This window comes from Scomber scombrus, unplaced genomic scaffold, assembly GCF_963691925.1.
Source record: "Scomber scombrus unplaced genomic scaffold, fScoSco1.1 SCAFFOLD_232, whole genome shotgun sequence".
Classification (NCBI taxonomy): Eukaryota; Metazoa; Chordata; class Actinopteri; order Scombriformes; family Scombridae; genus Scomber; species Scomber scombrus.
Genome location: NW_026910495.1, coordinates 4,486 through 26,244, shown reverse-complemented (window position 1 = coordinate 26,244; position 21,759 = coordinate 4,486). Strand labels below are relative to the sequence as shown.

The window sequence follows — 21,759 nt, the reverse complement described above, 5'->3', positions numbered from 1 at the left end:
AGACCTCGTTTATATAAACCCGGGATCAGAGCTACCTGACCTCAGGGGGGGAATGAGTCACGATATGACCTCACAGAGAGATTAACGTAATATATGTTGAGCTTCTTTCCACATGCAGCAGTTACTGATCAACTTTATCATTCATTATGAGTCATGTTTCTGTTCACCTGCTGAATGGAAAGTCCAATATTCAGGTTTCTACTCTGTTCTAACTCCTGAGGGAAACATCTGGCTCTTTATTTAAAATGAAGTTCAGGAGCGGCTCAAACAACCTCAGTGTAAAGTTAACTGTGGAAATATGAAGATAGTACTACAGGTGTGTTGAAATGACTTTAACCCTTTGTAGGTTTGCTCAAGTCTGATTTAACCTTAACCTGCTTTAATAAACTCTATTCTTCTATACCAGGGGGGTCAAACATGAGGCCCGTGGACCATAACCGGGCCGTTGAGTGGTCCAATCCGGCCCCCTTTCCTTCCTGTCTTCTTATCCTTCCTTCCTTCCTTCCTGTCATCTGTCCTTCCTTCATTCCTTCCTGTCATCTGTCCTTCCTTCCTTCCTCCGAGTCAACTGTCCTTCTTTCCTTCCTTCATTCGTGTCATCTGTCCTTCCTTTCTTCCTTCCTTCCTTCCTCCGAGTCATCTGTCCTTCCTTCCTTCCTTCCTCCGAGTCATCTGTTCTTCCTTCTTTCCTTCCTCCGAGTCATCTGTCCTTCCTTCCTTCCTTCCTTCCTTCCTTCCTTCCTTCGGTATGTAATGCACAGACAGACCATCAGGTTGTGTTATGGTTGCTATAGATACAGGTTGTGTTATGGTTGCTATAGATACAGGTTGTTCTATGGTTGCTATAGATACAGGTTGTTCTATGGTTGCTATAGATACAGGTTGTGTTATGGTTGCTATAGATACAGGTTGTGTTATGGTTGCTATAGATACAGGTTGTGTTATGGTTGCTATAGATACAGGTTGTTCTATGGTTGCTATAGATACAAGTTGTTCTATGGTTGCTATAGATACAGGTTGTGTTATGGTTGCTATAGATACAGGTTGTGTTATGGTTGCTATAGATACAGGTTGTTCTATGGTTGCTATAGATACAGGTTGTTCTATGGTTGCTATAGATACAGGTTGTGTTATGGTTGCTATAGATACAGGTTGTTCTATGGTTACTATATATACAGGTTGTGTTATGGTTGCTATAGATACAGGTTGTGTTATGGTTGCTATAGATACAGGTTGTTCTATGGTTGCTATAGATACAGGTTGTTCTATGGTTGCTATAGATACAGGTTGTGTTATGGTTGCTATAGATACAGGTTGTTCTATGGTTGCTATAGATACAGGTTGTTCTATGGTTGCTATAGATACAGGTTGTGCTATGGTTGCTATAGATACAGGTTGTGCTATGGTTGCTATAGATACAGGTTGTTCTATGGTTGCTATAGATACAGGTTGTTCTATGGTTGCTATAGATACAGGTTGTGCTAGTAAAGAAATGATTTTTTAAAATAGCACTTTCTTGGTGTGACCTACAAAGGTTTAACCTCACTGTTGTGTTGGGCTTGAAGCAGCATTTTTAATACACTGATACCAAAACTCAAATTCTCTGATTCAACCTTTACAAATGTGAATATTTTCTAGTGTCCTGAATATCTTTGAGTTGTGGACTGTTGATCACATTTTAACAGTTTTTGGACATTTTATAGACCAAACAACTAAGTGATTAAATGAGAAAATGAGAAAATCAACAGATAGAAAATAATCGTTAGTTGTAGTCTTGAAATGACAATGATGTTATTTTTTAAAATGTGTTTTTTTTTTATCACTGTATTGTTTTACTTGTTTAAAACCTCTGCAAATTATTAAACTTGTTTTTTTCATCTTATTAATTGCTTCTTTTGGAGGAGTCAAAAAGTTTGGGTAACTCTGTTTTAAAAGGTGTTTTGAATGGTTTGACTGGACGAAACAAGACATTTGAACAGGTTATCTTTGACTTTGAGAAACAGTTATCAAACCTTTTAGCATTTTTGGACGTTTTATAGACCAAATGCTTGATTAGTTAATCAAGAAAATAACCAACAAGATAGAAAATAATCATTAGTTTCAGCCCTAAAAATAACATTTATGCTCTGAACCTTTTTTACAACCTCTGTGAATTATTAAAATAGGTTTTTATTTTATTAATTGTTTCTTTTGAAGAGTTCAATAAGTTGTTTTAAAAGGTTTTTTGAAAGGTTTATAATAAAGTGAAAAAAGGAAACAAATGAGCACATTTAGTTTCTTTTGTTGTTGTTTTTAACTCCAGATGAAAAGGAAAGAGCAGCAGGAACAAGCTGTAAATGTTAACGTCAATCACAGAAATATGTTATTTATTAAGAGAAGCTGAGGATAGATTATTAATCCCAACAGGAAATCACACAATAAACAACATAAAAGCACTTTAAGAGAAATAATAAAAAGCTTTATGAAAAAAACAAAAGTCTCTTCTATTAAGATTTCTACTTAGCATGAAACCTCGGTTTAATGTGTGTGTTTTATTGTGTGTCTTCAAGTTACACAATCACACACAATCCCATTTCCTTAGTCTGGCCCTTTTATAATGTAAAAGGTTAATTTTTCACAACCTCAGTTTAAACATTGTATTTCATAGATGAGTTAAAATATGGTTTAATTTATGTCGATAAATCAGAAAACAGACGAGCAAATTAAAACTAATCTAGTTCAGTGATTGTTGTATAAACACGATAAATGACTCAGTTTAAGGTTAATAAAGCACAAATGCAACAGTGTGTTAATGTGATCTAGAAAGCATCATTATAAAGGCTTGTTTTGATGATGTTTCAGTTTTATTTACATTTTTATTATTATTAAATTTGTTTGTTTGTTTAGTTTTAGTTTATTTTATTTTGTACAAGTTAAAATATACGCAAAAAATGACAAAGAACAGATAATATACATGAATATGGCTTCTTTTAAAGCCTCCACCTAAAAACATCAATTTCACAATATTACAGAAAAGAATATGACTGTATCTACAAGAAGGGTCAGTGTCGTTTGCACCTGCTGAGGAGGTTGGCATCGTTTGGTGTGTACAGGCCACTGCTGAGATCCTTCTTCGACATCAGTGGTCTCATATGCAGTGGTGTGTTGGGTGGGGTGGGGGGGTGGGGGGGATGTTCTGAGCGAGACATGAACCGAATCAACAGACTGATAAAAAGAGCCAGCTCAGTCTGTGGCTGCCCCCTGGACCCCATAGAGGTGGTGGGAGAGAGGAAGGTCTTAGCCAAACTGTCCTCCATCATGGACAACCCCTCCCATCCTCTGCATCTGACTGTGAAGGACTTAAGTAGCTCCTTCAGCGACAGATTAATATACCCCAAGTGTAAGAAGGAGCACTTCCGCAGGTCCTTCATTCCAATATATATTGCTATAGTTGCACTTTTAGTTTTTAATTTTTATTGTTGTATATTTATGTTATAATTGCATTTTGAGGGTCTTTTTATTTAGTTTTTAATTTTATTGTTGTATATATTTGTTTTTGTTTTGTTTTTCTATATCACTATTTTTTGAGCTGCTGTAGCAATTAATTTTCCCCACTGTGGGATCAATAAATGTATCTTTATCTTTTATCTTTATCTTTAAAAGAGAGCGAACCAAACTAAAGCTTGTTATAATCTACTCTTTTTTAAATAACTTGTGTATCTTTTTTTTTTAATGTCAAATGCACATTGATTTGAAAAAATGAGACTCAATCATACTACATTATTAGTTGAAGTAAAGGTAAGAAAAAAAACTGGCACAACAATAATAATGGTGAAAGTGATAAAAAATGAATAAAATACTATATACAATAAACCACTGCAATTATATAAATCTGCAATATACATACATTTACTGATACTGTAAACAAGTGTGCAGAGTTCCTGGGATTAAACAGTAAAAACAGCCTCAGTCTTTTTTGTAGTGTTAGTGGGTCAGTGTTCATGGAGCAATAACGATAGCGTGCCTACATAAATAAATATATAAATAAATAAATGTTAACTAGTGTGTCTCGTGTGTCACATAATGATCCGTCTGTCTTCTGTATATAAATACCTTCATCACTGCTGCAGGCTGCTCACATGTAACCTCAGTACATCTTTACAGACATGTTCCCACGCTGGGATGCACGCACACACACACCCAGATACACTGTATGCATGTATGTAAGTGTGTGTGTGTGTGTGTGTATGTGTGTAAGCTGATACACACTCCAGACTACACACTCGTAACACACCGCTGGCATGCTGATGGCGGTGTGGCTCATCGGTGGTGGCATATGAAGTGCAGTTGAGTGTGGCAGGAGGAGGAAGAAGAGGGGGGTTGAAGTGGGGATGGAGTGTGTGTGTGTGTGTATGTGTGTGTGTGTGTGTGTGTTTGTGTGTGTGTGTGTGTGTGTGACGATAAGACTCCTGCAGCCTCTCTCATTTCCCTGCCTGCCTCCGATCTGTCTGATAAAATGGAGCCATGTTAAAACCTGAGAATCATCATCCTGTCCACGACGTAGAGCCCAGATCAGTATTTTATGTTTGAGTTGAATCTGTTTGAGCTGAGGACCCTTTTTTTGTTTGCATGTCATTTCCCCATCTTTGAATCATTTCTTTTCATCTCTCTTGATTGGATTTTTTAATAAAGGCTTTACACGCCCCCCCCCCCCCCCTCCCCCCTCCCAAAATATCAATGATTAAAGGAGAGAACAGGATCACACATCACAGGAACCCTAACGTCTCCGTGTTCCTGTGATTACTCGCCATGACTGAAATTTGATTTAAAAAAAGAAAGTGTAGAAAGATATTTTATTTATTTTAGTTTTTGTTAGGGAAGATAAGGGAAATGCATGAACCCAGTTTTTCATGGTGGGTATAAACGACGAATATTCACTACATACTGACATTCACAAAGGCTAAATAGATAATGCGTAAATAACTATCAATATTAATAACAAACAAGCTTTAACTGCATAAACTTGTATTAATTAAAATGATAATCAGTCTTCATTTCTTTACACAAACAAATTCATTAAAAGAGAAAATCTTACAGGCTTCCTAAAACCATCATGTTAGCAATGAGAGACCACATATTTCACACCTGACAACATTATCCTTAAAGCCTGATTTAGGCTTCTGCGTCGAGGGAACGCGTTGCTCTGCAATTCACCGCCATGCCACTAGGGGGTGTGACTGTGTGTGTGTGGTTTCAGAGGAGTCATATCCGTATCCTTGTTTGTCTTCCAGTCACAGTAGCATGTTTTTGTTGTTTTTTTGTTGGTCAAAGTAGCATGTAGCATTGCGCTATGTGCGTTATGTGCACTAATAACAGAAAACAAATACCTTTTGTTCATTATTAATAATAATGGCGGTGTTGCAGGAAGAAAGACCGAAAAAAGCAACTGCCGGAGGAACTGACGTTTTGAGCGGACCAATCACAGCCCTTGTGGTCCACGTTGCTATGACGCGTAGTTAGGATTTTTTGGAGGTGCACGTCAGGGGCCACGACGCGAAGAGCTCAGCGTAGCTACGCCGTCGTTCCGATACAGAAGCATAAATCAGGCTTTACTCTCTGGAAGTTTTTAAACCACGCTGGACTTTAGTGTGGCTTCGTCTGCATCATGTTCCCTCCAGTCAGCTAGCTAGCAGGATAACTTACTACCGAGATCAAGTAGACGAGGGTTGTCAGGTTCTACTTCAACACAAGAAGCTTAGAGCTCCTCCTAGTGGCCGAAAGTAAGAATTGCTCTCCAGTAGCTGTTAATGAACCTTCATAGTAAACTAAACAGCTCAACTGTTAAAGTTTTTCAATAAAAAGAAAAACAACCACAGCTCAAAGGTTGACGTTAGTCCCTGTGAATGATTGTTCAGTTTTAATGACACATTCCTGGCAAAGACGGCACAAAGCATCCAAACTACAGATGCATGATATTGGATTTTTGCCAACTCATTTCGGCCGATTCCTGATGCCAATACTAATATATGCACATATACCAATGCATTTAATCATAGACTGTACTACGTCTGATCAAGAAAGACAATATATAAAGCCAGAACTGATGAAGGCTGCAGTTCAGGAGCTCAGCTTTTAAAACTTTAATGAACCTGCCAAGTGGTTTAAAGCTGTAGAGTTTTATTTGAGTTTATTGGACAGACAGGATTAATGGGTTGGATTTAATCTCTGGTCCAAACTCTGGAGCAGAAGATGGCGATAAAGCACCCAAAAACGCTGGTTGCTAACCGCTGTTAAAGAAGAAGATGACATGTTTTCAAACAGAGTGGTGCATCCTGTCAGTAGCAGCCAAACACAGCAGTTCATTTCAGGCTGATGCAGATATTTAATTTTAAAGCCTTTATCCAAAACCAATGACATGCCTATATAATCATGGATCCCTTTGATCTCTAATGCAAACCTTTAACTGGTTTATGCTAATATGCTTCTAAGGCAAGATTATGGACAGGTTATATACAGTTTCATATATTATAAATGATGGTTTAACAGTTAAACCTTGTCAACAGCTTGACTGTAGCTAATGCTTCATTTAAGATATCTAATTGTGTCTGAACTGCTTAATAACATCACCAGCATTTAGTCCAAAGGCTCTGATTCTGGGGTTGGACAAAGGTTTGGTCACTTTCGTTGTCGTTGTCTGTATCTATAGTAACCATAGAACAACCTGTATCTATAGCAACCATAGAACAACCTGTATCTATAGCAACCATAGAACAACCTGTATCTATAGCTACCATAGAACAACCTGTATTTATAGCTACCATAGAACAACCTGTATCTATAGCAACCATAACACAACCTGTATCTGTAGCTACCATAGAACAATCTGATGGTCTGTCTGTGCATTACATGCCTCATAACAGTGCTAAAACGGTTGAGCAGACCTACAAAGGGTTAAGAAATTGCGGAAAAAATATGCCAACCATAAAATTGTAATTGTATTCTTTCTTATGTAGTTCTTTAATATTCCTCAGACTATCCTGTTTTGCAAAACATGACTTTACCTCCCAAACAAACAAAGATAACAATGAATGTTACAGTGTTAGCTATAAATGGCTAAATAGCAAACGTTAGCTAGCAACACAGTTTTTTCCCCCCCCATTAGCCTGTTTCTGCTAACACACACAAAGATAGCAGAAAATGCTTATCGGACCAAAAATGCATGTTGCTACCGAGCCTAAAATATTAGCTAAAGTGGTTCAATAGCAAACGTTGAGATAGGCAACACAGGGTTTTTTTCCATTAGCATGTTTCTGCTAACACATCAAAATAAACAATAAAAATGGTATGTACTATATTGTCCTAATGTTATTCTTTTATATATGTTAGGATATCGTGTTTGCCAAAATGCAACATACTTAGGCTATCAACAATACAAAGATAGCATAGGACCATAAATGTTAAATGCTAAATAGCAAATGTTAGCCAGGAAATACAGTCGGGCTGTTTCTATTTCTGCTAACATATGAAAGATAAACTGACTTTAATATAATGAAGGAAAGGTTACAGGCGGTTTAATATATCATAAATTGTAGTTAAAGGTATGTTTACTTTCTCTGTGTGATGCAGCTTGATAACACAGCTAGTCAAACCCACAAAGGCTCTGATTAGCTTGGATGTTTTGGGGATCTGGAAGCAGCTAACATCGTTATAAACAGGAATTCAATTCAGGTTCCTTGCTCTGCATCAATTTGTTGACTCTCTGTCCGATCCAATCACCGGACGTTACATCCTCATTGAGTAATCACTTCAGATTGTTGTGTTGTTGTTGTTGTTGTATAGTTTTCTACAAGTTTCACTGTCAGGATAATAATGCGTCTTACTCTTGGTTGATGTTTGACCCAGATTCAAACTCAGTCAACACTGCACACAGGCAAAGAACAAGACCTCTATTCTTTTTGCTTCTTTTTTCTTTTGTTCCATCCACTGATGAGCTGTAATCCTACAGGGAATGAAGAGAGTCTGTCTGCAGCTCCTCTGCCAAACTGAGTTTCCACAGACTTGATTATTTGCCTCAATAAATGTCTGTTCTGTTGCAGAGAGCTCAGCTTTTATGTGGATGTGTCCAGAGCAGAGCAGAGTGTACGCACTGAGAGAAGCATTTATCTGTGTAATTATTAACCTTTATTTAACTAGAGAAAAGGTGGCTGAGCTTTTACTCTCTTTTCCCACCTACTCCCTCCTTCAGTCATACATTAACACTTGGTAGCCGGCCAGTACAATCACATGTGGCTCTTATTGGAGCTGAATTAGAGTGAATGAGCTGAATATGTTGGAGGGAAAAAAAGATCTTTAATCACTGAACAGGTACATTAAAACAGAAGATTAATGGACGGGAAAATATAACCCTGAAAAGACCATGATGTGTAAAACTACACAAGGTACATTAACCCTTAAACAGGCTGGAGTGGAACATTAGATGTGGAAAGTAATTTGATGTTACTACTTGTCGTATTTGCACCTAAGTAAATCATCTCCACACATATTTTGAATATTTTAGATTTCATGAGTTGTATCACCCAGGATACGTTGCCCCTATTAAGGCATTAAAAATGGTCATAATGGCAAGCAACTTAATGTTTTTATAGATGAAGAAAAGTGGTATATTCTTGTTTTCACTGGTCATCAATACCACATATACTAGTTTCTACACTCAATACCTACCAATCCAGTTCTACCAATTCTAAAAAGGACAAGACACATACAATTGAACAACCACTTTGACCACTTTGAAGCCATTGACTGGTTCAAGCACTTGAACATCTGGGCAAAGGTACACCAACCTCTGCCTATCCCCAAAAAATATTGATGCTCAATGCTGCAAATGTTCTTAAGATCAAAATGTTTGCATGCAATGTCCCACCTGACCAATAAAAAACAACTGAAAACCAACTTTAAAACCTTCAATCCTGCTTCTAACAGGGTGTTAAAGACTGTGGTTGTGGACTGGGTTAATGCAGACTATCGGTAAAACACTGTTTGACTGATTTCTTTACATCCAGACAGCTGATTTTCTCCAATTCTCAACTTCTAAACATCAACTTGCAAAGACTTAAGAGTTGCTGAACAAAGTTAAACTTCTTACTTTTATTGTTTCATTTTCTTTGTCAGGCTTGTAGTTCTGCCAACATAACTTTATCTCTAATACTCTCCCATATGTTGGTTTTTCTGGTAACATTTGTTGTTGTTATAACTCAATATATTTGTTAACCTCTTCCACTAGAACCTGATCACATTTCATTTTTCAGGTTGGAGCTTTCTGTGCTGCAGCAATCACTACCAGGATGGCCGAGTGGTTAAGGCGTTGGACTTAAGTTCCAATGGGCAAAAGCCCTCGTGGGTTCGAACCCCACTCCTGGTATAATGATTGAATACAAGTGGTGGTCATACATAGCTGATGCTCTTTCAGGACTCCTGGTTGACTTAGAGAATCCGCTGGGTGTAACAAGAAAGTACATATCACCTATGTGTGGTCAGACTAAACAGCTGATGTACTACCTCTCTCTTTTTTTGTGGAACCTGAATAATGTGGTGTGGCATATGTCGTCAATTTCTACTTTTAGATGATTTATTCACTATAGGACAACAAATAAATTGTGGCTCTTGTTGGAGCTGAATTAGAGTGAATGAGCTGAAGAGGTTGGAGAAAAAGAAAGATCTTTAATCACTGAACAGGTACATTAAAACAGAAGATTAATGGACAGGAAAATATAACCCTGAAAAGATCACGATGTGTAGAACTACACAAGGTACATTAACCCTTAAACAGGCTGGAGTGGAACATTAGATGTGGAAGATAATTTGATGTTACTACTTGTCTTATTTACACCTAAGGCTGCGTTCAGACTGCATGCAAATCTGATTCAAATCTGATTCCTTCCCAAATCTGATTTTTAGGCCTGACTGTCCACACTGTTTTTAGCAAGTGTCCAAATGGGATGTGGCTCTGTTCAGACTGGGCCACATTAATGACCAATCTGTCAGGTTGCTGTGGCAATGTCGTCGGAGCGGAGGTGTCATCTAGTGTGTATTGTGTGATGTCATATAATTTCGACAGCAACAACAAACCCTCGAGCTTCGCTTTAACGGAGCCATCTCCCTAAAGATTAATGAAGAATTTGGTTTGGTCCTCTGTCCAAGGACTGATGTTTTCGACGTCCTCCATTGATATCAGCTAGCAACAACAATTGGAATAAGCGGGTCTGGTGTCGCATAGAGTGACGTCACGGACAGTCAAATCCGATGTGAGTGTTTGGAGCTGTTCAGACTCAGACACATCTGTCCAAATGCGATTTGAAACTACCTCCCAAAGGTGGTTTCCATCTGGTTTGCAAAAATGGGATTTCATGTGATTTATGACTGTTCAGACTTCATAGAGCCGTCTGGTTCCATCTAGATTGGCTAAAAATCGTATTTTGGCTTGAAGTCTGAACGCAGCCTAAGTAAATCATCTCCACACATATTTTGAATATTTTAGATTTCATGAGTTGTATCACCCAGGATATGTTGCTCCTATTAAGGCATAAAAAATGGTCATAATGGTAAGCAAGTTAATGTTTTATTAGATTGAGAAAAAGTGGTATATTCTTGTTTTCACTGGTCATTAATATCACATATACTAGTTTCTACACTGATTTGATCATTTCTATCAAAGTATAGACCTACCACAAGCTTCAATTCTACCAATCCAGTTCTACCAATTCAATTTTTCAACTCATTCTAAAAAGGACAAGACACATACAATTGTACAACCACTTTGAAGCCATTGACTGGTTGAAGCACTTGAACATCTGGGCAAAGGTACACCAACCTCTGCCTATCCCCAAAATATTGATGCTCAATGCTGCAATGTTCTTAAGACCAAAATGTTTGCATGCAATGTCCCACCTGACCAATAAAAAGCAACTGAAAACCAACTTTAAACCCTTTAATCCTGCTTCTAACAGAGTGTTAAAGACTGTGGTTGTGGACTGGGTTAATGCAGACTATCGGTAAAACACTGTTCAACTGATTTCTTTACATCCAGACAGCTGATTTTCTCCAATTTCAGTTGAAGTGTTGAGTCTAAACTTCTAAACATCAACTTGCAAAGACTTAAGAGTTGCTGAACAAAGCTAAACTTCTCACTTTTATTATTTCATTTTCTTTGTCAGGCTTGTAGTTCTGCCAACATGACTTTATGTCTAATATTCTCCCATATGTTGGTTTTTCTGGTAATATTTGTTGTTGTTATAACTCAATATATTTGTTAACCTCTTCCACTAGAACCTGATCACATTTCATTTTTCCGCTTGCAGCTTCCTGCTCTGCAATAATCACTACCAGGATGGCCGAGTGGTTAAGGCGTTGGACTTAAGTTCCAATGGGCACAAGCCCTCGTGGGTTCGAACCCCACTCCTGGTATAATGATTGAAAAAAAGTAGTGTTCATACACAGTTGATGCTCTTTCAGGACTCCTGGTTGATTTAGAGAATCCGACTAAACAGCTGATGTTCTACCTCTCTCTCTTTTGTGGAACCTGAATAATGTGGTGTGGCATATGTCGTCAATTTCTACTTTTAGATTTATTCACTATAGGACAACAAATAAATTGTGGCTCTTGTTGGAGCTGAATTAGAGTGAATTAGCTGAAGAGGGTGGAGAAAAAAAAGATCTTTAATCACTGAACAGGTACATTAAAACAGAAGATTAATGGACGGGAAAATATAACCCTGAAAAGACCATGATGTGTAAAACTACACAAGGTACATTAACCCTTAAACAGGCTGGAGTGGAACATTAGATGTGGAAAGTAATTTGATGTTACTACTTGTCTTATTTACACCTAAGGCTGCGTTCAGACTGCAGGCAAATCTGATTCAAATCTGATTCCTTCCCAAATCCGATTTTTAGGCCTGAGTGTCCACACTGTTTTTAGCAAGTGTCCAAATGGGATGTGGCTCTGTTCAGACTGGGCCACATTAATGACCAATCTGACAGGTTGCTGTGGCAACGTCGTCGGAGCGGAGGCGTCATCTAGCGTGTATTGTGTGATGTCATATAATTGCGACAGCAACAACAAACCCTTGAGCTTCGCTTGAACGGAGCCATTTCCCCAAAGATTAAGAATTTGGTTTGGTCCTCTGTCCAAGGACTGATGTTTTCGACGTCCTCCATTGCCTCCATTGATATCAGCTAGCAACAACAACTGGAATAAGCCTCCACTGATATCAGCTAGCAACAACAACTGGAATAAGCCTCCATTGATATCAGCTAGCAACAACAACTGGAATAAGCCTTCATTGATATCAGCTAGCAACAACAACTGGAATAAGCGGGTCTGGTGTCGCATAGAGTGACGTAGCGTAGAGACGTAGAGAGACGTCACGGACAGTCAAAAACCGATGTGAGTGTTTGGAGCTGTTCAGACTCAGACACATCTGTCCACATGTGATTTGAAACTACCTCCCAAAGGTGGTTTCCATCTGGTTTGCAAAAATGGGATTTCATGTGATTTATGACTGTTCAGACTTCATAAGAGCCATCTGGTTCCATCTAGATTGGCTAAAAATCGTATTTTGGCTTGAAGTCTGAACGCAGCCTAAGTAAATCAACTCCACACATATTTTGAATATTTTAGATTTCATGAGTTGTATCACCCAGGATATGTTGCTCCTATTAAGGCATAAAAAATGGTCATAATGGTAAGCAACTTAATGTTTTATTAGATGAAGAAAAGTGGTATATTCTTGTTTTCACTGGTCATTAATATCACACATACTAGTTTCTGTACTGATTTGGTCATTTCTATCAAAGTGTAGACCTACCACAAGCTTCAACTCTACCAATCCAGTTCAACCAGTTCAATTTTTCAACTCATTCTAAAAAGGACAAAACACATACAATTGAACAACCACCTTGACCATTTTGAAGCCATTTACTGGTTGAAGCACTTGAACATCTGGGCAAAGGTACACCAACCTCTGCCTATCCCCAAAATATTGATGCTCAATGCTGCAAATGTTCTTAAGACCAAAATGTTTGCATGCAATGTCCCACCTGACCAATAAAAAACAACTGAAAACTAACTTCAAAACCTTCAATCCTGCTCCTAACAGGGTGTTAAAGACTGTGGTTGTGGACTGGGTTAATGCAGACTATCGGTAAAACACTGTTCGACTGATTTCTTTACATCCAGATAGCTGATTTTCTCCAATTTCAGTTGAAGTGTTGAGTCTAAACTTCTAAACATCAACTTGCAAAGGCTTAAGAGTTGCTGAACAAAGCTAAACTTCTTACTTTTATTGTTTCATTTTCTTTGTCAGGCTTGTAAATGGTAAATGGACTGTACTTATATAGCGCCTTTCTAGTCTTTTCGACCACTCAAAGCGCTTTACACTACAACTCATTCACCGCATTCACACACATTCATACACTGATGGCAGGCAGCTACCACGCAGGGTGCCAACCTGCACATCAGGAGGAATCTAACCATTCACTCGCATTCATACACCGTTGTCACAGCAACGGGAGAAACTAGGGGTTAAGTGTCTTGCCCAAGGACACATCGACATGTAGACTGGAGGAGCCGGGAATCGAACCGCCAATCTTCCAATTGGACGGACGACCGCTCTACCTCCTGAGCCACAACAGTAGTTCTGCCAACATAACTTTATCTCAAATATTCTCCCATATGTGGGTTTCTCTGGTAATATTAGTTTTTGTTATAACTCAATATATTTGTTAACCTCTTCCACTAGAATCTGATCACATTTCCTTTTTCCGCTTGGATCTTTCTGCTCTGTAATAATCACTATCAGGATGGCCGAGTGGTTAAGGCGTTGGACTTAAGTTCCAATGGGCAAAAGCCCTCGTGGGTTCAAACCCCACTCCTGGTATAATGATTGAAAACAAGTACATAGCTGATGCTCTTTCAGGACTCCTGGTTGACTTAGAGAAGGTTTAACAGACTAAACAGCTGATGTACTACCTCTCTCTTTTTGTGGAACCTGAAAATTTGGTGTGGCATATGTCGGAGCATTGGCTACTGCCCTGACTGATTTGCCCTCATCTATTACAATATCTGAGGCTCGTTCGAAAAATATTGAGGGGAACCCTCACTCTGTTAGTGACTCACTTCCTCACTCTTGGCATACTGAAAACAAACAGAATACAATTTCTACTTTTAGATGATTTATTCACTATAGGACAACAAAATATTTGTTAACCTCTTCCACTAGAACCTGATCACATTTCATTTTCCGCTTGCAGCTTTCTGCTCTGCAATAATCACTACCAGGATGGCCGAGTGGTTAAGGCGTTGGACTTAAGTTCCAATGGGCAAAAGCCCTCGTGGGTTCGAACCCCACTCCTGGTATAATGATTGAAAACAAGTAGTGTTCATACACAGTTGATGTTCTTTCAGGACTCCTGGTTGACTTAGAGAAGGTTTAACAGACTAAACAGCTGATGTACTACCTCTCTCTCTTTTTGTGGAACCTGAATAATGTGGTGTGGCATATGTCGAAGCATTGGCTACTGCCCTGACTGATTTGCCCTCATCTCTTACAATATCTGAGGCTCGTTCCCCTCTGTTAGTGACTCACTTCCTCACTCTTGGCATACTGAAAACGAACAGAATACAATTTCTACTTTTAGATGATTTATTCACTATAGGACAACAATATATTAGTTAACCTCTTCCACTAGAACCTGATCACATTTCATTTTACGCTTGCAGCTTTCTGCTCTGCAATAATCTCTACCAGGATGGCCGAGTGGTTAAGGCGTTGGACTTAAGTTCCAATGGGCAAAAGCCCTCGTGGGTTCGAACCCCACTCCTGGTATAATAATTGAAAACAAGTAGTGTTCATACACACTTCAAAAATACTGTTTTGTGGTCTGTTTTAATATGACTAGCCAACTTACCATTGGGGCAGTTCCAACTGTTGCTACTGTCCCCATGGTAACAGTCATGACAAAACATCATGTGCTAGCTAGCCACACTGACATTGACACATGCTAACCATGTCACTGAATAGTCAACAAAACAATGATTCAAACTAGGTAAGTTTGGATTCACTCATACAAAAGGTCAGGACAGTATGACAAAGATACAGCTTGTGAAAAAAGCTACTTTCATATCTCAAAAAACAACTTTTCTTGATAAAAGCAGGACCAGATGCTCAACATGGCCTCTCTCTTCTTGGTGGGCAGAGGGTCTAACTGAGCATGTGCAGTGTGAGTGTCATCACTCTAGCATGCTTCTGATTGGAGAAATAAGACTTGTTGCAACCGTCCCCTGTTGCAACTGTCCCCAGTCTCCCCTACCTAGCAAAATCCTTTAACAGGAAGTGTATCTCTTCTATATGTGTCATGTCATTTATGAATTTTGTCATAAGCCTCAAGATCATTCCTTTAAGTAAAAAGAAATTCCTGAAGAATTTTCTCCAAACTCTCCATTAAGACACAAAACCCTCATTTAACCTTTGTGTCGTCCTCTCGGGTCAAATTGACCGCGTCTATTTTGACTGTTCCTTCTTTCCTCCCTTCCTTCCTTCCGTCTGTCCTTCCTCCCTCCATCCCCCTTTCTTCCTTCCTTCTGTCCTTCCTTCTTTCCTTCCTCCCTCCTTCCTTCTTTCCTCCCTCCCTCCCTCCCTCCTACCTTCCTCCCTCCCTTCTTTCCTCCTCACAAAACGCACGCAACTAAACGTGCAATCTATTGCACTGTGAACACAATAGAGTCCCTTTATTTGGGATCTTAGTAAATCAGGCCTTTAGTCTTTCTGCAGGTTTTTGACATTGACATTGAACGTCCTCAGTATTTCTTTAGTTTCTCTGAATGTCCTCTTATAACTGTGTCAGGTAACATAATCTATATTTTCAATATCAACACTCTTCCCTCCCTGCAGACTCCACTGGTGTCACGATGAAGGTTTATTTTGGGCGCATTCCTCGATGGCACCACCTCAGTGGCTGCAGTAACGAGGGATGCTGGCCATCATTTCCTTTCATATTTTCTTTTTTCCTGAAAGTAATTAACTTACATGTTTTCTACCCTGAAACACATTAAGCCCTCAGATTCACAACTTGCGGGGCGAGAGGCCCTCAGAGATTTGGTCTTCTATGGAGGGAAATGGACCAGAAACCAGCCTGCCAGAGGAATTAATAAGGTTATTACTCATGCTGCGCAAACAACAACACAGGTTGAACCAACACAAATAAGTAATGTGGAATAAATCATTATGCGGGGGAGGAAAATTGCAAGAGGTGAAGTGTGAGACGTAGGTTGCTGCATCAGGTTTGACAAATGATGTGGTAACTGACCTTCACAGCAGGCGGCTGCAGTCTGAGCTCAGCGAGGGGAAACGTCTCAGACAGACAGGAAGAGGTTCAGATTACTGCAGCGGGGTCGGAGGTTATGATCCCAGTGGGACGAGTGATGGAGACGTACGGACCACGATGCTTTGTGGAGACTTGCTCATAAACCACAGTGACTCAGAGTAGTAAATGTTAAAGTTAACCCACCTGTCCTCAGGTCAAGGAAGGACAGGAGGAAGGGAGGAAAGAAGGAAGGAAGGAAGGAAGGAGGGAAGGAAGGAAAGGAAAGGAGTAAGGAGGGAGGGAGGAAGGGAGGAAAGGAGGAAGGAAGGAAGGAAGGAAGGAAGGAAGGAAGGAAGGAAGGAAAAGAAGGAAGGAAGGAAAAGAAGACAGGAAGGAAAGTGGGCCGGATTGGACCCCTCGGCGGCCTGGTTCTGGCCTCATGTTTGACCCCCTTGATATAAAAGAATAATGTTTATTAAAGCAAAGTAAGGAGGGAGGGAGAGAGGGAGGGAGGGAGGAAAGAAGGAAGGAAGGAAGGAAGGAAGGAAGGAAGGAAAGGAGTAAGGAGGAAAAGAGGAAGGAAGTAAGGAGAGAAGGAAGGGAGGAAGGAAGGAAGGAAAGGAGGAAGGAACGAAGGGAGGAACGAAGGAAGGAAAGGAGGAAGGGAGGGAGGGAGGAAGGAAAGAGGATGGAAGTAAGGAGAGAAAGAAGGGAGGAAGGAAGTAAGGAGAGAAGGAAGGGAGGAAGGAAAGACGACGGAAGTAAGGAGAGAAGGAAGGGAGGAAGGAAAAAGGAAGGAAGTAAGGAGAGAAGGAAGGGAGGAAGGAAGGAAAGGAGGAAGGAAGGAAGGAAGGAAAGGAGGAAGGAAGGAAGGAAGGATGGAAGTGAGGAAAGAAGTATGGAAGGAGGAGGGAGCAAAAAAGAGGGAAGGAGGGGAAGAACAAAGGAAAAATTAAAGAAAGAGGGAGGAAGGAAGGAAGGAAAGAAGGAACAGTCAAAAGAGACGGGGTCCATTTGACCCGGGATGACGACAGGAGGTTTTTAAATGAAAGGACCGGTGTTGGTTAGTTCTGTATAATCTGAACAGCTCATTTCCAATCTGTGACTCTCGTCCAGCCGAGCAGCCGAGAAGCAGACGGCGGCGATGACGTCATCAGCGCCACAGACGGTGAATAATGAAACAACCGCTCTGAGAGGTCTGCGATGATTCACAACTCTGAATTCAAAGTCATCAAGGTGGAAGATCTCCAACAAAAACTCCATGAGTCAGACGCTAACTCGTGAGTTATTATTTAATTTTATGCAAATTTTTAAAAATCACCTGTCTTTTAAGGTCAGAGGATGTTGGAAGAGAAACTAGAAAAAGATTTATTATGTTTCAATGTTGAGTTTTCCTTTAAAGAGAATGTGTTGATCACATTTGGCTTCATGCAGCAGTCTCTTACATTTCTGTTAAGGGAAAAAAATATAAGAGTTATAAATATAAGTTTAACTCCAGATGCACCAAATGTTCTTAAAAACTTCCTGTCGTCCTCCCGGGTCAAATGGACCCCGTCTCTTTTGACTGTTCCTTCCTTCCTCCCTTCTTTGCTCCCTCCTTCTTTCTCTCTTTCTTTCCTCCCCCCTACCTTCCTCCCTTCCTTCTTTCCTCTGTCCTTCCTTCCTCCTTCTTTCCTTTCTTCCCTTCCTTCCTCCCTCCTTTCCTTTCTTCCCTTCCTTCCTCCCTCCTTTCCTTCCTTCTTTCCTTCCTCCCTCCTTTCCTTCCTCCCCTCCTTCCTTCCTCCCTCCCTCCTTTTCTTACTTCTCTCCTTCCTTCCTCCCTCCTTTCCTTACTTCTCTCCTTCCTTCCTCCCTCCTTTCCTTCCTTCCTTCTTCCTCCCTCCCTCATTTCATTCCTCCTTTCCTTCCTTCCTTCCTTCATTTCCTCCCTTCCTTGCTCCCGTCCTTGCTCCTTTCCTTCCTTCTTCCTCGCTTCCTTCCTTGACTCGAGGACAACAGGAGGGTTAAATACCTCCAGAGAAAGCAGCAGACTTTATTCACCTTCTTTTCGATGAGTTTTCTATTAAACTACAGAGTGTGTGCTTCTATATTGTCTTCTATCACCAGCATCTTTCTTTCATTAGGAAATATCATCCTTTTGACTCCTCTTCATTCATACTTTATATTCAATCAAATATTTAAAAATATATTTTTAAAAATGTACTTCTCAGGAACAAACTTGCTTCACTGCAAAAGTTTCCTTCTTTCAGTCACTTTGTTCGTTCCTTGCTTTTCATCCTTCCGTCTGTCCTTCCTCCCTCCTTCTCTCTTTCTTTCCTTACTCTCTCTTTCCTCCCTTCCTTCTTTCCTTCCTCCTTCCCTGTTTTCTTCCTTCCTCCCCTCCTTCCTTCCTCCCTCCTTTCCTTCGTCCCCTCATTCCTTTCTCCCTCCTTTACTTCCTCCCCTCCTTCCTTCCTCCCTCCTTTCCTTCCTCCCCTCCTTCCCTCCTCCCTCCCTCCTTTCCTTACTTCTCTCCTTCCTTCCTCCCTCCTTTCCTTCCTTCCTTCTTCCTCCCTCCTTTCCTTCCTTCCTTCTTCTTCCCTCCCTCCTTTCCTTCCTTCTTCCTCCCTTCCTTCCTTCCTCCCTCCCTCCTTTCCTTCCTTCTCCCCCTTTCCTCCTTTCCTTCCTCCTTCCTCCCTTCCTTCCTTGACTTGAGGACAACAGGAAGGTTAAAACAAACCTGCTTCACTGCAAGAGTTTCCTTCTTTTTCGTCACTTTGTTCTTTCCTTGCTTTTCATCCTTGTTTCCTTTTGTGTTTCCTTCTTTCTTTAAATTAAAATTCTCCCACACAGCTTTTCCTGCATCATTATATTCTGCTGATACTTTTACTAAAGTTAAATTTGGATTCCTGAGTGTTAGTGAGTAATTCCCTGCTGTGGTTTTGCCCTTTTTTTTACTGAACCCTTCTTTCTTAGATGTGTCCTCATCATTAGGCCTCATCATGTGATTTACACTCAAATTAGCTGCTAAAATAAATATCGAAGACCTCGAACCAGATAAAACACAACATAAAGAAAGTTCAGTGGGAATAATATCGGTTGGAACCTGCGAATGATGAAGATAAAAGCTCCTGCAGAGCTAAAAACCTTCCCGTGTCTCCCTCCATTATTCAAGGTAAGGTCTATTTTAGCTCTGCAGCTATAGCTTTATAGCTTTGGGGCTCGGCCTTCGAGGTCTTGCCTCGACACACAGTCAGGTGACGACTCGGCGATAGGAAGCATTTATCCTTGTGCCGCCCGCCTTGTTAAGCTCTGTGCATATGAACGCAGGGCTAGCCGTCCCTCATTTCCTGTCATCTCGTCATTGAAACCTCAAATTATGGTGCAGTGGAATTGATGAGCTGTCAGGCGCGACCCTGCAGAGCTTGCAGCGGGGCCTGACACCCTGAAATGAGCCGGGGCCGAAATGGCGAAGAGCTTAATTTCTAAAGGGGGGGGGGTGGGGGGGGGGGGGGCAACATTTTGACGTCCGTGCAGCCAGAAGCACTTCAGATAATGTATGCAGGCTGTAATGTGACTGAGAGTCTCAATACTAACACGTTACTTTTAACCCTCCTGTTGTCCTTGAGTCAAGGAAGGAAGGAAAGATGGAAGGAAGGAAGGAAGGAAGGAAGGAAGGAAGGAAGGAAGGAAGGAAAGTAGGAAGGTAGGAAGGAAGGGAACGAAGGAGGGAAGGAAGGAAAAAAGGAAAGGAGGGTGGAAGGGATGAAAGGAAAGAAGGGAGGAAGGATGGAGGAAAGAAGGAAGGTAGGAGGGAGGGAGGGAGGGAGGGAGGGAGGGAGGGAGGGAGGGAGGGAGGGAGGGAGGGAGGGAGGGAGGGAGGGAGGAAAAAAGGAACGAGGGAGGGAGGAAGGAAGGACAGAGGAAAGAAGGAAGGGAGGAAGGTAGGTGGGAGGAAAGAAAGAGAGAAGGAGGGAGGAAGGAAAGAAGGAAGGAGGAAGGAAAGGAAGGAAGGAAGGAAGGAGGGAAGGAAATAAGGAGGGAGGAAGGAAGGAAGGAAGGAAGGAAGGAAGGAAGGACAGAGGAAAGAAGGAAGGGAGGAAGGTAGGGGGGAGGAAAGAAAGAGAGAAGGAGGGAGGGAGGAAAGAAGGAAGGAAGGAAGGAAGGAACAATCAAAACAGACGGGGTCAATTTTACCCGGGAGGACGACAGGAAGGTTCAACAGGATAATGACGTGTAGCAGCATCTCTCTACATTAATCAGATTAACTAAACTACACTGTGGTTGATTATATTTGCTCTAAACAGAACAAATGTCTCATGATGTTTATTGTTCAAGACTCAGACTCTATTAACACACTTTTCCTTCCAAGTCGGCTGAATCAGCTATTAACATCTCCTTTATGCAGGTAAGTGCTGAATCTGTAAGAAGCAGCTTAATTTCTATGATTTAAAGACGTTTATTCATGATGGACATAAGACTCCTAAACATATCATGTCTGAGCAGGAATGCGAATTTTGACCATAGACTGTATATAAAATGGACGTAACATCCGTGACATCACCCATTGGTTTGTGGACTGCTGCTCGGAGGCCAATAGTATCGGATCTGAGCAGCGCCATCTTGAAAATTTCCGGTGCATGCTGGGAAAAATAAAAGCAGGGATTCTACTTATATGGGCATCAGGAGGAGCATGAGGCGCCCTCCTGAACCTGTGAACCAATCAACCTGTCAATCACCACGTAACCACAAAGGGAGGAAGGAGGGAAGGACGGAAGGAAAGGAGTAAGGAGGAAAAGAGGAAGGAGAGAAGGAAAGGAGGAAGGAAGGAAGGAAGGAAGGGAGGAAGGACAGATGGAAGAAGGGAGGAAGGGAGGAAGGAAGGGAGGAAGGAAAGGAGGAAGGACAGATTGAAGGAAAGAAGGACAGAAGGAGGGAGGAAGGAATGACAGATGGAAGGAAGAAAGGGAGGAAGGAAGGAAGGAAAGGAGGAAAAGAGGAAGGAAGTAAGGAGAGAAGGAAAGGAGGAAGGAAGGGAGGAAGGAGAGAAGGAGGAAGGAAGGAAGGACAGATGGAAGGAAGGAAGGAAGGAAAGAATGAAGGAAGGGAGGAAGGAAGGGAGGAAGGAAGGAAGGAAGGAAGCCAATAGTATCGGATCTGAGCCCTAATGCATACCCTGCTTTATCGTCACATATAAAATCAGGGAGGCCAAAATGTCCCAAATGAACATCATACTGCATTGAAGAAGGCTTTAAACTAGCGATTGAGACCATAAACACATTTTGAAAACGTTTACTGAGGTTAGAAATCAAGTGAGAAGTTGGTGAATTCTCCATTGACTTGTATAGAGACGGAAGTCCTTTTGACACCAAAACGGTCGCCCCCTGGTGGCCTTTTGATAGAATGCAGTTTTAAGTTACTTCCGCGTTGGCATCATTGCAG

The 21,759-nt window shown here is 40.8% G+C and overlaps 5 non-coding genes across 5 annotated transcripts; all 5 read left to right on the top strand.

The window, feature by feature from the left end:
• Window positions 1–9,314: 9,314 nt before the first annotated feature.
• On the top strand, window positions 9,315–9,397 carry trnal-uaa (transfer RNA leucine (anticodon UAA)). The gene has a single exon. It is a non-coding gene; the product is annotated as a tRNA-Leu (tRNA).
• A 1,959-nt stretch (window positions 9,398–11,356) lies between these two features.
• On the top strand, window positions 11,357–11,439 carry trnal-uaa (transfer RNA leucine (anticodon UAA)). The gene has a single exon. It is a non-coding gene; the product is annotated as a tRNA-Leu (tRNA).
• A 2,391-nt stretch (window positions 11,440–13,830) lies between these two features.
• Window positions 13,831–13,913, top strand: trnal-uaa (transfer RNA leucine (anticodon UAA)). The gene has a single exon. It is a non-coding gene; the product is annotated as a tRNA-Leu (tRNA).
• Window positions 13,914–14,309: 396 nt separating this feature from the next.
• trnal-uaa (transfer RNA leucine (anticodon UAA)) lies at window positions 14,310–14,392 on the top strand. Its single transcript has one exon. It is a non-coding gene; the product is annotated as a tRNA-Leu (tRNA).
• Window positions 14,393–14,778: 386 nt separating this feature from the next.
• Window positions 14,779–14,861, top strand: trnal-uaa (transfer RNA leucine (anticodon UAA)). Its single transcript has one exon. It is a non-coding gene; the product is annotated as a tRNA-Leu (tRNA).
• Window positions 14,862–21,759: the final 6,898 nt, after the last annotated feature.